The sequence below is a fragment of the Urocampus carinirostris genome, chromosome 6 (genome assembly GCF_059441175.1).
Source record: "Urocampus carinirostris isolate Australia breed hairy pipefish chromosome 6, RoL_Ucar_1.0, whole genome shotgun sequence".
In the NCBI taxonomy this organism is placed as follows: Eukaryota; Metazoa; Chordata; class Actinopteri; order Syngnathiformes; family Syngnathidae; genus Urocampus; species Urocampus carinirostris.
The window spans coordinates 34,346,227-34,361,697 of NC_142354.1; positions in this window are offsets into that span (position 1 = coordinate 34,346,227).

A 15,471-nucleotide genomic window follows, 5' to 3' on the forward strand; every position below is an offset into this window, starting at 1 on the left:
CACAGAAAAGAGAGAGATTAAGACTGAGGCCAAGTGGTTGCATTGTTCAGGTGCTCAAACAAAAGAGACAATTACTGTAAAACAGGATGCAGGATGACAGACATGATGTGGAGATCAGGGTGATGTCGTGGTTGGCAGGTTTACATTCCTTAGAGCATAGAAAATGCTTTAGGTAGATGGAAAAGGATATCTTTAAACATGGATATATTCACAAAGTGACTCAAAGAGGTCAGACTATCATAAATATTATCTAAACTTCAAATTGTTTAGAAGTTTAATTTTTTTTAAGTGGCATTTGCTTATTTATGCTTGTTTAATTTTGAAAAGGTTCTGGGACTCAACTCCTTTTGTTCTCCCAGTGCCTGCTGTTTTTTTTTTTAGGTATCTCAGGGGTCGTCAGCAGAATTTGGTTTAAAAAAAAAGGCCAAATATATGAGTGGCCAAAGGATTGATTTCTCTGTAACAAATCATCAGATACCAAAAGACCTAGCCATTTTTTCTTCTACGTATTTACGAATAATTTACTTGCAGGTATTTCATTAGATGTTTGTTTATAAATAGACAGTTTCATCATATTTGTTTTGAAACACTCCGAATTTAAGCAAATTAATATATTGTATCCCTTTTCAAACACTTGGAAAAGTCCAAAAACTCATTATTTTCAATATCTTGCTCAGTAAGATAAATACATGATAAAAAATAATGAACCAAATATTTTGGGGAGGTTGGTACTCATATGAAGGGAGTGGCATCAAAATTGTGTTATTATTGTTATCATTAATATTATTATTTATATTATTATTATTTACCATATTGTATACAAATAATATATTTGCCCAAGTCATTCATAGGACTTTTGAGAAAAAAATGCCTATCCACCAAAAAAAAAAAAAATCTATGTATCTGTCCGTCCGTCTCTCTCTCTCTCTCTCTCTCTCTCTCTCTCTCTCTATCAATCTATCTATCTATCTATCTATCTATCTATCCATCCGTCTTTCCGTCCGTCCGTCCCTCTCTCTCTCTCTCTCTCTCTATCCATCTATCTATCTATCTATCTATCTATCTATCTATCTATCTATCTATCTATCTATCTATCTATCTATCTATCTATCTATCTATCTATCTATCTATCTATCTATCTATCTATCTACCTACCTACCTACCTACCTACCTACCTACCTACCCATGTCATATTCTTCGAGAGAGGTGACCGACAGCAAGACGAACACAAAAACAAAAACAAAGAAAAGAAAAATGTGAAAAAGTAGCAAAAAACACAAAAAATTTGACCATGGCCAAACCAAATGCCCAAACACCCAAACAAGTTGAGCACCTCAGCACCCAAGTTGGTCATGCTTTCGTCCCTCCGGATGAGGTAAAACACGTTCAAAGAAATTTGCTCGTTTTAATTACTTAAAAAAAGATAACTGGCAGAACATTTTGGGTAATTTGAAGTATTTTTTTCCTTGAAAAACAATATAGAAAAAATTGTAAACCTTGAAGAAGCAAACAAAAATTAACTTAAATTTTAGCTAAATAGTAAACCAAATGAATAACCTGAAGCCTCTTTCCTTCTGAGACCGGGTGAGCAACAACTTTATACTGTCAATTTAGACAACATAACACTTTAAATACACAAATAAACAAATAATTAATTTAAACTGGTTGCGAGTATTGTCTTTTATACATTTTTGACCGTGTACTATGAGATTTTTTGATTGAAAAAGGTATGCTTTGGTTCAAAAATGGTTGGGAAACCCTGGCCAAGAGAAACTCTGTATGGCAGCAGAGCCTATGATGTATAATTTGCTGCAAAAATAACCTATGGTACCTTTAAGGATGAATCATGGACCAAAATACCTCTTACAGTTTATATTTAAGAGCTGAGGAAGGATGATGAAATGTCTTTTTGTTGATGGGGGGGGGGCACATGCAGTATTATTACCAGTATTATCTATCAAAGGGTGAAGGGAGTGCATACAATGGCTGCCAACAAGCAATGGTTAGTATTTACAGATGAGGTGAAGTACAAGAGGCTCCAAAATTGGGATACTCAAAATACAAAATAGCTCGACCTAACCTGGTTCAAACCAATATAAGGTCACAGTGAAAATCATAGTTTTATCGAGCATACTCATTTACTTACATTATAATGTATTTTTCAGACTAACACTGCACACCCCAAAAACACAAAATGGCCAGAAGTTCAAAGGTGTGCTTTGTAGCCCAGTGCACCTTATATACCGCAGAATACGGTAGATAAGTTTGGAAAAGCATACAGTATTTATTGGCGTGCATGTACATTGCGGTATACTTCCGTATTTGAGCAATGATCGAGCAATAATTGATCAATCGATAATCATCGCTGGCCAAAATCGCATAACATTGTACGAGATTTGAACCCGGGTCACGGCTGTGAGGGCATGGACCCTACCATTAGACCACACAGTGAAAAAATTGAGTCATTGTTTAATCAATCCAAATGCACTATGCAAAATGTTTCTGGCACAGTGAATAAAATAGTGTAATAATAACTCTAATGCCTTTTCATATGTCATCTGTACCACTGGCGGTCTAATGGTATCCGCGCCTTCACCATTGCAATCAGGATTCGATTTCAATTTAATTGATAATACTTATTGACTAATTAATGATTGCACTATTACCTGTTATGCCGTTTTACATGGATAAACACGGTAGCTTTTCCTGTAGTCTCAATTTTATGGGGCGAATGTATGAAAAATGTGACTCGCCCTTTGTCAGTCCATCAGCGAACCTTTGTTTATACAAGGCAAGCATTTTGATTCTGATACCAGTTGGTCCCGTTTTGTCACCCGTATCCCACTCGTCTGTTCCTGATTTCCCCGTTTGTCTCCGGCTTCGACCCGTTGTCTGACCCCGACCACGTTCTGATCTACCGTCCCAGCTAACGACCTGTTTTTCCCGTTTGACCACGCTACGATCTCCTGCTCTGGAAGATCCACTTCAGCATTCTGAACAGGCTCCGATCCCGTGAGCGGCTTGCTTCCCTCGTCCCTCGCTGGCCCTGGTTTTTTCCTCTTTATCTTAATAAACCTGTGAGTAACGTTAAGCATCTGAGTCCTCCTCCTGTTCTGGTCTTGACAGGTATATAAAAGAACTGGGTGTTTATAAGCTTTGTAGTAAACGGGCAATATCTAAAATGTAATATCATTCACCCCAAGTTTATATAAATGTTTCTTATTCTGCCGCAAAAGGAATCATTGTAAGTTTCCTTCTACAGTGAACCCCCCAGAATCCATGGGCTCACTCGTAACATTTACACTTAGCAGTATGCATGGTTCCAATTTAAGGCTTCTAATGAGCTGTAGTTGAGGTCAATTTATATAAAACATCCCGGGGCCGACTCTGTCATCAGGGAGCGCCGTGTTTATGGTGGTCTGAAGTGGGCGCACGGTCGAATCCGCAGAATAAAAAGGAAACGGGGGCAAAGGGGGGGATTGAGGGTGGCTTGAGCTCGGGTGTGTCAGACCATTGAGGTAGGAAGAATGGGTGGAGGGTTTAGACAAGCTGGTCAGCACCGTGGGTATTTTCTGACATTTTTCAAAGAGTCGTTTCCCCTCGGCTGTGGCGTTGCTGCGGTGGCCAGTGCTTTATTTTTACTTGTTTTATTTAAAACGGACAGGAAACATTAAGTGTAAACCAAAAGGAGAAAAATAATCAAGCCGAGACACACAAAGGCAACCACAAGGTGGACGTTCGTTTTTTTTCCCGTATGTCTGAGCCACGAGTACACTTCTGCTCCACTTCATGTAAAAATTAGAGGTGTGCGATTTTAGTGTCGATGTCCGTAAATATAGGGTAGTATTGATCGATACCGATCAGATACCGAAACTTTTTGGGAAATGATCATTGAGTAATGAAACCCTCCCACTTGAGTTAGTTTATATTTACGATAAACACAGCACAAAGATATTAGGCACTAAAAATGTTTCATTTTTTAAATGAAACAATCTCATCTCATCTCATTAGCTGCACCGTTTATCCTCAGTAGGGTCGCGGGGGTGCTGGAGCCTATCCCAGCAATCTTTGGGCAGTGGGCAGGGGACACCCTGAACTGGTTGCCAGCCAATCGCAGGGCAATGAAATAATGACAATTCAAACTTAAACAGTATAAAAGATTTGATAGAAATGTTTTCATTACAAATGTTTCAGAACAAAAGTCATGAGAGTCAAATAAAAACAAAAATACATGTCAATATGTCAACTACATTTCCCCTTGCACAATATTTTTGAATATAAAATCAGAAAGTGCAAATGGTGTAAACAATATAATTTAAAAACATTTACAGCATTAAAAAAGATACTTTTGTTAAAACCACTGTTACAGAGAAAAATTCAAAGGAGTCAAACCATAAACTTATCACGTAACGAAAAATACCTTTCGCCTCTGTTGCCACAGCAACAACGGATTTAGAGGTTTTTGTTCAGGAACAGTAACATATTTACATTTTTACATTCTTGGTTGCAGCTCATTACTCTCTGTAGGGAGAGATTTCTTAAAGTAAATATCCCAAACTACCAGACAATGTTAGCACTGACACCTGACATTGCAAGAGTGAGAGAGGAGACTGCGCTATCTACATATAGAAGCGGCGCTTTGAGGGAATTTGGAAATGGGTACAGTACCAGGGCAATAGTATTAATAATATTGATATTTGTATCAACTGCAGTAATACTATTAGGAGGCACTGAATAATCCCTTTAAAAACACTGATTTAAAGCGCTGGTAGTTTAAAACAATGGTCGCCAACTTGTTCTATACCACGGACAATATTCTCACGGCCCAGTCCAATAATAATAATAATGATAATATTAATAATATTAATAATAACAGTAATTATATGCCTGGATCCACTGTGTAATCACTAGACTACTACGGATGTAGATGACATAAGAAAAAACATTCCATTGTATCTCATAATCACACTATTTTGCTCATGGTACCAGAGATGAATGTTAGAACGGAGAAAACAGAAAAAGCATGACGAGGGAAACAACAATGAATTAGACTTTGATAGGCGTTTAATAAGTACATTTTAAATTTTATTTTGGTATTCTGTTCATAGATTTTGTTGTGAATACATGATTTAGATTTTTTTCTCTATGTCATCTACATCCTTATTGCTATATTATTGATTAGGATTTGGCATCCTCAGTTCTGCGACCTGGGTTTGATTCCCGTTACATTCAAAGCTAAGCAAATGGGGTATTTATTTAGTCACTCGCTGCTTAATGTGGTGATATACTACGATAAACCTTGTGAATAACGCGCGTCCAAACTTTGAGTTATCTTGTGGGTAAACAAAAAAATCATGTTATATATGCTTGGTTGGTTGGTTGATTGGTTGGTTGGTTGGTTGGTTGGTTGGTTGGTTGGTTGGTTGGTTGGTTGGTTGGTTGGTTGGTTGGTTGGTTGGTTGCTTGATTGCTTGGTTGCCTGATTGCTTGGTTGCCTGATTGCTTGGTTGCTTGGTTGCTTGGTTCGTTGGTTGCTTGGTTGGATACCTTAACCACTAGGGTTGTAGTGGCAACAATTCCTATGGTGAGTCTTGGGCAAGTACAGTCTGGTGGTGCCCATCCTTCTCTAGTCCAACAAATGTGTCCACCAGGTACAAGCAAAAAAGCGTTTTTTCCTAAAATTACAGCAACTTTTATGATTTTTCTTTGAGGCCCGGTACCAAATGACCACCAGACCTGTTCCGTCTGTGACTCGGTTTTAAAACAAACATTTCTAATCAGATGCAAGAGAATCAGCTGATTTAGTTGTAAATGTTACCAAATGAATCAACCAAGACCATTAATCCATACTGAAGAGGTAATACAGAATGTGTGTTTTTTCAGTCAAACATTTTTCCTCTTATTTTTTTATAGTAGCTCAATGATGTGCACAATCACAAGCTCGGGTGCGTGCTTTCGCATGGCGATGAGAATGCGGGGGTGGCTTAAGATTTTGGAAGCGGGACAAAAGAACAGGTGTCCGCAGGTGTGAGCTCAACTCTACAGCAAAACGCTGGAATGTCGGCGAGCCCCGAGGCTCCCCTGAAAGGTCGTGAGTTACAACAAGGTAAATCCACCCTGCAAAAAGGAACGGTAACACAACCCCGAGGCCAATATGTGACGGGACTGAAAGAGGAAAAGCGGTTAGAGCAGTGAAAAGGTCTAGCAATCGGAAAGAGGATCCTTTGTCTGTCATTTCCTTATCAAGTGTAGACATCAAAGAGGTCGACGGGAGAGGAAACAAACACTAGTGATGTGAAAAATTGACAATGTCTTTATTGTCTCCGTGGCGGTTGTACTGTGATGATCTTTTCCTAAATACAAGTTGTAAATCTGTTTTTTTTTACCTGAGAACACCAACTTGACATACGAAGCACAGGATAAAGGTTCTCCAACCGTTTTAAAGCAGGGAGCAACTTTTTGGGCTAATTAGCAGAAAGAGCACCAAGTTTGACCAAGTTATCATGTTGCCATTTTGTTACTATGTTATTACCAGGTTATTAGCATAAGTAGGGTTAAATATACCAAGTCAACTACTAAAAAAAAATCGAGAAAGTCACTATGACCCAGCACTGGTGAGCTATTTTCAGAACAGGTCCTTGTGCACCTCAGCTGTCCTTGGGCAGAACCCTGGTGCTCGCAGGCACCACGTTGGAGACCTGTTCCTCTTTTATTACAAGCAAGTTACTAACAGCTTAATTATTAGAAGTGGGTTGAAAAGGAATAGTCCATCCATCCATCCATCCATCCATCCATCCATTGTCTTCCGCTTATCCGAGGTCGGGTCGCGGGGGCAGCAGTGTTAAAAGGGAAGCCCCTATCCCCAGCCACCTCCTCCAAGAAATAGTCAACTACTAAAATACCTGTTTACTAGAAATGCAAAATGACACAGCACTAGTGTGAGTTATTTTCAAAACAGGACCACAGGCACATCAGCTGCTCTGAGGAGGCAACCTAATGCCCGCTGCCACCATTTGAGACCCCTGAAGTTCACTCAATTTAATTTACATTAAAATGGGCTGCAGTGGTAGTAGTAATTGTCGTGTTTTTGTTGTTTTGTTGTTTACGAGAATATGAGTATATGACATAATATATGGTCTACTCGAAAGGTGAGCCATATAAGTGCCTGGGCTATACAAACGTGAAATCCTATTTAAAAGAAAAAAAGATCACAAAATATAGTATGTTATGAAACATGAACTGCAACTGATGTACTAAACTCTTTCATTTGTTCACTCGTATATTGGTTTATTTATTTGTCCTCTTTATTTGTCTGTCTCTGTCTGTTTCTGTCTGTCTGTCTGTCTGTCTGTCTGTCTGTCTGTTTGTCTGTCTGTTTATTTTTGATTTTTTTCTTTGTTCTGTGGTAACAAAATTCTCTTGGAACACATGTGAAAAAGGAAAAACTACAGCGTGACAGTTGAAAAAAAAAAACTAATTTTGACTAAAAGATAATCGGGAGAAGAATACATACTTTTATCCCTTCTCCCTGCACCAAGAAATTCAAACACACACCTAAAACTATGAGGATTTGTTTCAGCCTTTTATAGATAGTATTTATACATATACATCCATCCATTATCGTCACCACTTATCCTCATTTAGGTTGCGGGGTTCTGGAGCCTATCCCAGCTATCATCTGGCAGTGGGCAGGGGACACCCTGAACTGGTTGGCAGCCAATCGCAGGGCACACAGAGACAGAAAACTTGATTCAATGACCTCAGAACTGTGCGGCATACACGCTAACCACTCGGCCGCCGTGCCGCCTATACATATACATTGTATACATAGTATAAAAGCAATATGACTTCATACTGTACCAAGCCAAGAGGCAAAAGACAATGCCAGTGACATCCATTGGCAAGTTACCGATTCCTTTATTCAAAAGAACGTTTGCATGGACTTCGTTCATAAGTAAAGATAGGGTGATACATTTTAGATGGATTACTTTTTTCTACATTGTATATTGCTATGTTTCAAACAACATGTTACATTTTGTAAATCAAATAATGAATAAGCTGTACAGTAGGTTTATATCAGGAAACCAGAACAGACCAGTGGACCCCAGAGCATTCGTTTAAGTCTTTTATTAAGGAAGCGTTCAGGGCTTGTTGGAGACATGATGGCCGTCAGACGTCAGCAGCAGCGCCGGGGAGATAACTTCTTAGTGCGGAAGTCAGGCAGGTCGTGTTTAGCGGGGCTGGAGAGGAGATCGAAGCGTGGGACGGAAACAGGTCGGATCGGAGGCAGGCAGAAACGGGTAAGCAGCTTAAATGAACGGGATATCAGGAGAAACACACAGAGTTACAAATGTACACTCTGACACAGGTCTCTGGACGCAGCGCGCTTAAGAGAGAAGTGTCAGCCAATCAGAATGCACCCACCCAGCCGCCACATGATTGCTCCAGGTGATCTGAGTTAGTAATCATGACAGTTTATTTATTTCAAGATCTGACTCTGCCTCACCAGACATGAAGCTCACCGGACAATGCCACGCCTAGACACGGCACAACCATACAAAATAATCTGGACACCCCTCAAATTGTGACCAAACCACGTATTTATATAACATTTTGAAACTGGAAATGTTTTAGATTAAGCGTACATTTACAAATATGTAGATTTAACATTATAGTCGACAACTATCAGGACACAACCCGTCTTTGTTTTGTGAGATGTAAGAAATGTCAGATTTATGGGGTATGTTACAAAAATATGTAATAAAACACAAAAATCCTATATGACCTCAAAGCTTACTCTGCAATTCCCATGCCTACATTTTATAAATCAGTTTTACAAGGTCAGAAAACTCCAGCAAATATAAAATCTGCCTTGCTTATATCATTTTATACATATATATAAATTATTTAGTTTAATTCGGGTGTGCACCATCAATGATTAAGTGCTGCTCATATACTTGACACTAATCATACATATGTAACCACTTTTTTTTTACACTAAAGCCGCCTTTAAAGTTGAAAAGGGAGCTAGTCTCTCGTTGCTAAGCGCACCAAACGCAAGATTTTGCTTATAAAAAGCTGTGGGAGGCTTGCGGGTGACTCTGCGCTCCTTTAAAAGATAAGGGCTCTCAATTTAATGGCCTCCGGATGACAAATTACTTCCAGGGGGTAAAAATGAAGTGAGGAAAATTGCAACATGTGACGTGAAACGAGACATATATATCTGTGTTGAACATCCATAATCTAATTAGAGGCAGCAGAAGCATTTTTGCCAATGAGCCATGATCCACGCTCATTTCCTTAAGGTTTACCATCGAGTAATATAAATGTGACGACAAATACTCATTGAGGTTATTTTATGATATATACTTAGTGGCTTTGGGATCCATTTAGACCATGATGTTTTTTTTTCAATATCAAATTTTGAGAGAAAACTCTGATTACCTCATGTGCTGTCCCTTCTCAAGGTTTCTTCATTTTCCTTATCTTGTGGTTTTTGAGTTTTTCCTTGCCCTCATGTAGGTTTTAGATCAGGGGATGGTGTAATAATATTCCGTGGTTTGCAAAAATATGTTGTCGGTGCAGCACTTTGCGACTTCTTGTGATTAAGGGCGATACAAATAAACTTGACTTGACTTAATCAGTTATACAATGTCTAAAATAGGGCCTAAAAAGATTAAATGTACCAGTAATCATGTGTTTACATGCCTCACTTCAATGGAGCTCTTAAGTTTAGGCTCCTTGAGACACTACCTTACAGTATCAAAGAGAGTAACCACAGTGCATTTCTTAAAACATCTTTCTTTGGTTCACCATTTCTTTATCTCCATACATAATGTTTATTTTTTTTCTAAAACCCTTCTATTTCCCTCCCTCGTGGTTGGAAAAACACTTGTGATTTTTAGATGATTCTGACTTAATATCCTTTCAGCAAAGCTTTAAAATGTTCTTTCCTTTACAAAAAAAAAAGAAGAAAAAAACTATCTTGACTGGATTCTGAGTGACGTGCAGCCTAAAATGGCTCTTGTTTTCTTTCTTACACTCAAGCCACAAAATACTTCCGTGGAACATTTTAAGAAGGAGGATTTAAGAGAAGAGGGAAAGGGGGGGTTTATTGTCAAAGAAACACTTTGTATCAACTGAAAATTAAAATAAAAACATGAGATACATAGTTGTTGTTTTTTTAAAGAAATAGGATTTAAAAATATCCCAAAATTAGGGTGAAAAACATATACCGATACCTTACTAGCATTTTTTTTTATTCAACTTTATGGGTTGTGTTGTAGGAAACGACCCAATCTTTTCAGTTTTTCTGGAAAAATGTATTTTAAAAAAAACAGATTTTGCTCAGTTATTTTATTCAAAGTGACCATTCTTAGTGGATATTAAAAGGAGCGCCCAGTTTTTCAATAAAATTATCCACCTTTGGAGTTGTTTTGATCAATATGACCCCTTCTTTAACAAAACAACCCAATTAGGTTGATGTTGTTGTAAACACACAGAGCATTTTTTTTGTTACTATATTTTCACGACAATAATGTTATTAAATAAAAACGATTTGATTTGATTTAAAATGTGCGGCCTGTGTGCGTGCTGATGTTTTAGGGCAGAGGTAGAACACAGAGACAGACACCATGAGAACATTAAAAGGGGAAATGTGAGAATTATTTGTATAGAGAATAGAAATAGAAATTGCTTGAAAGTGATTTCCTGCTCATCCATGGAGTTTTTTGTTAGTGTAGCATGAAAATGGTGAAAATAAGAAAAGGCCTGCTTCAAGTAGATTTCAAAAGCCAACCCAAACCCCAAGTAAGAAGAAACTGAGAGTTTGTTCGAGTGTGATAAGAAATGCCCGTACTTGCACGTGCATCATGAACATACTGACTAAGGCTGCATTGACATGAGCCAAGAGATGGCGGCAGCGAGTCAAAAATTTCCAAATTCCGAACAGCTCCTTTAAGGGTAAGAGTTATTTAATAATTTTTTTAGATCTCGAAAGTTTTATTTTCACTTAAGTCGTTTAATATTTGAAGAGGGTATGTGTAGAATTTTCAAATCATTTGTATGTGCATTATATAATTAACCTACACTTTTTATGGTTATCCTTCATCCTCAAACCCTTGCCAGTGGGACTGCGCACAAATTTGCAACAAAGCTATGACCTGTCATAGAGCTTCTCTACTCTGGTGACTGACAAATAAACAAACAAACTATCTTAAAAAAGAATGGTGGTTTTCAGCAATTAGAAGTAGAGAAAAAAAGTGACAGCAAGAGAGTCAAATTCTGGAACGAGAGCAGCGCGGTTGGAAGCGGGAGTTGGGATTCGGGCTTGGCAAGGTTTTGGTGGAGAGGAGTGTGGTGGTTCTGAAGTCCTCCAGCGCGAGGAGGCGCCAGTGTGTCCGGCGGGGGCCCGAACCGAGAGCCACGGCCGCAGCCTCCCCTTCCCGTCGGCCATCCCGCTTTCACCTCCGCCGCCAAGCCCTTCGACCCCCAAAGCCGCTGGAGGTCTGCGCTCCACTTTGTTTATTTAATATTCGCTAGAAATTGAAATATCTTTTGTGGCTTACAATTACATACCACTTACCAAGATGTATAGACACACACATGCACGCACAGGCCGCCTTGCATATATACATAAATAAAGTTGGGTAATACGGTTCTCTTGATCTGTGGCCAAGAATAGAATCAGAGAAAATCTTTTTCAAATGGTGGAGGGAGTGACACGATCCTTAGCCAACGCTACGTCTCCATTGAATGAATATTCTTCGCCTGCTGAAACCGAGGAGTTTCCGTATTTCCGAGGATTTTATACGTCAAAACATCAACTGATCCCACGAGGAAAGGGTATTAAGTTCCCTATAGAAGAGAGGTCCACAGGTGGCCTGCGGGCCTGTTCCAAATATAGCTCTCTAGTAATAGGTGGGTCCCTGCGATTTTCTAGGATATTCTAAAATGCATACTCTGTCACTTTATAAAAGGCGTTTTAAATTGAAAGTATCTGTTTCCTGACTACTGTAAGAAATCATTAACATAATCAAAGTTTACAAATACATAATAAATTCTTAAAGGGACGTTATGTATTATTTAGCACCTCTTCATGGTTAAAAAAAGCCATTCCTTAAAAAACAACATTGATTTCAATGGGAAAATACATGAACTGTCATTTAATACTCATTGGTCGAGAAATTTATATTCATTTCAAATAACATGAGCCTTATGCAGAAGGAGCTGGCATGATTGTCCGCGCTTTTGTTTTTTAGGTTACCCCAAAAAAACAAAACCTTGTGAAAGGCTGAGAAAAAAATGGTGCAGTTTGGTCACTGTTGTATTTTTCCTTGGTAGCACTCATTTTTGGTTTCGCTACACAATACAGCGATTTCTTGTCGTCAATTATTACACAGTGTTCTTTAAGATTTCTGGATACCCCTTTTAAGATTTACACTATCATTCATACAAGTGATCCCCATCTTACATGTTGAAAGTATCGGGTTTGCTTCGCGCTCGGTCATACAAAACCTAGCACCCTTTTTTGGTATTTTTCATTTTGGAAAGAATGGAATGTGCAAACAATGACACAAAAAAAAATGTAAACAGCGATCAACTACTTTATTGTCATTCTTGTACACATGTATACAGAACGAAATGTCGATACATCTGACCCGCACAGTTTCCTTGAATGTACAGATATAAATATGTAGTATTGAGTTGGAGCTTTGAAATACTAAATAATATACTAAATAATTATAGCTATGAGTACTATACAGTAGTGCAAAGAGTGCAAGAGGAGCAGCAGAACAGATGTGCAAAATGGGCAGTCAGGTAAACAAGTCACTATACAATAAGAATAACAATTGAGTACGGAGTACACAATATATAAAAGTATATTGTGAATAATTTTGCCGCTTTTAGTGGTAAAAAACAACAACACTAACAATAACATTGTTCCGAATAATTATCAGAAATACATTCACTATAGTATAAAGCTCACCAAGGCCACACGGCGGCTGGGTGGTTAGCGCACAGCCCCACGGTGCAGAGGTTTAAGGTTCAAGTCCAGCTACTGCTGCCGTGGAGTTTGCATGTTCTCTCTATGCCTGTGTGGGTTTTCTCCCACATTCCAATAGCAGGGTAATTGGCTGGTTTGAATTGTCCCTAGGTGGGAATGGCTGCCCACTGCCCAAATATAGCCCATCCGGCTACAGCACACCCGCGTCCCTAGTAAGGATAAGAAAATAAATGGATGAATGAGGCTCACTTAGAGGAAGCCAACAAGATTGTTCGGCAGCTTGCTGCTAAGGTTACACCAAAAAGCAAAAATCCTTGTGAAAGGCTGAGCGAAAAATGGAGCAGTTTGGTCATTTTGAATTTCCGTACTGTGTATGATTCCTTGTGCTCTTTAGCACTTGTTTTCAGTTGTACTACCAACCGTTTTGACGCTAAATGCTACTTTTTGTTACTGATTGGCGCGACAAGCTACCAAGCATTTCTTAAATAACTACGTTATTACTATGTTGTTACCATGTTATTATTAAGTTATTAACAAGTTGTAATTGTGTGAGGTTAAAAAAGGCTAAGTCAACCAGGAAAGCTCTTGCCAGTAAGAAACCAAATTTCCTAAAAATCACTATGACCCATTATTTATTCACAGAACCAGTCAACAGGCTACTCAGGTCGTCTTAGTATGCTACCTGGCACTCAGTTGGGAAACACTAGTAGACGTAAATGTGTATATACTGTAAACTGTAAAACATATTAAACTTTCTGTCAGTATTCTACTGAATAGTAGAGAGCACATCCCCATTGCGACTGTGATCATTAACAGAAATTTCCCCAGACGCAAATCCCTTAACCAGTCTTGGTTTTTGGTGGTTGGCGCTGCACCCCCATCCCTGCCAAGCAACCGCCTCCCCCACCCCCCAATCAGCCACCAACCACGGCCGTGGCCAAAAATAATACGGGAGCGCCACTCGAACCCCAGGCCTTGCCACAGCAGCAGCTAGGCCACAAGGGTGGGATCAAAAAACACACAAAAAAGGAAACGCATCATATTGAGGAAGGGAAGGGGGCGGTGGAGACCGGAGGGAGAGTGGGGGTCCGTATCTGCTGATGATTTTGGCAACAAAGGGGAGCAGATATACTTGTGCAGCAACACGTAGCGAGGAAAAGTGGGTTTGTAGACACGCGCCTACATTAGGAGTGGGCGATAGTGGGAGTTTTGGGTATTAATCCGATACCGGGTAAACGCAGGTTTGTATCAATACAATACCATTACTTTCTGCTTAGAATTGTCATGGCATACCTCTCAACTTCTATGTTTTCCCCTTATTCTAGACATTTTTTGTGGCTCAGGAGGTAGAGCGCTCGTTTTGGGATCAAGAAATCGCAGTTCAAATCCCGGCTCCTCCGTGTTACATGTCGAAGTGTCCTTAGGTAAGCCACTGAACCCCTAATGCCCCCAATAAGCAGGTTAGCGCCTTACATGTCTACACAGCCGCTCTTGGGAAATGTGGAGCACACTGTAAAGCGCTTTAGGAGGTCTTGACTTGAAAAGCGCTTTATAAATGCAGATAATTTCATTTAATTTCATTTCATCATTGAATTATTTAATAACTGCCCTCCCCTGAGTTATTTTATTACAATCATAAACACATAAACACATATAAATGTTTTCCTTTATGTTTAACATGCTGTACAGAATTTGAAAGTTTTCTACTTGCTGACGTCATTGCGGCCTTTGTCAAGCATGTTATAAGTAGGGGCATTTCTTAGACGCGCTTTTTTCATCTTTTTGGGGCATTGGGTTGGTATTGGGACTAAAAGGGACTCGAATGAGTTTCTTACCCCACCATTTTCATGCTACACTCATAGATTTTAAGAAAAACTGTGGGGACAAACATGATGTCACTCTCCTGCTCTCCCCCAAGGACCCGTTCCTCGAACCTAATGTGTCCTCCTTGAATAGCTTAGATAAAAGTACTATAAAGGCAGATATGCGCAGTGGAGAATAAAGAATAAAGGCTCTTTGAACTAATTTGTGTATTGCAAGCACATACCCAATAGAGAAAATATTTAACTTTCAACTTTTTAAAGACACCTCAAATGACGCACTGCACATTCAACACTAGAAACAATAAAATCGTTCTACAAAACAACTGATTCAGAACAAAAGGCAAGAGAGTAACAGGTCCCTTAATCACCAGGATCGTTGGACCAGCACTTACTTTGGTGAGTTTTGGGCAAGTACAGCCTGGCGCCGCCCATCCTTCTCCATGCTGTTTTTTTAGCTAGGGGTTTGCTCCCCCAAATAAAACAAATGCTAGGTGTTTCCATGGTTAGCAGTAGCAGGAGAAACCTCCTCATCTGACTCAGATACAGCACTTTCAGCATCTGGTCGCTGCTGTTTTTCATTGCAAAACGCCATCCCACTTTTCAGAAACGAGCATCTTGGCTTTGACGGGCATCGGCGTTTGT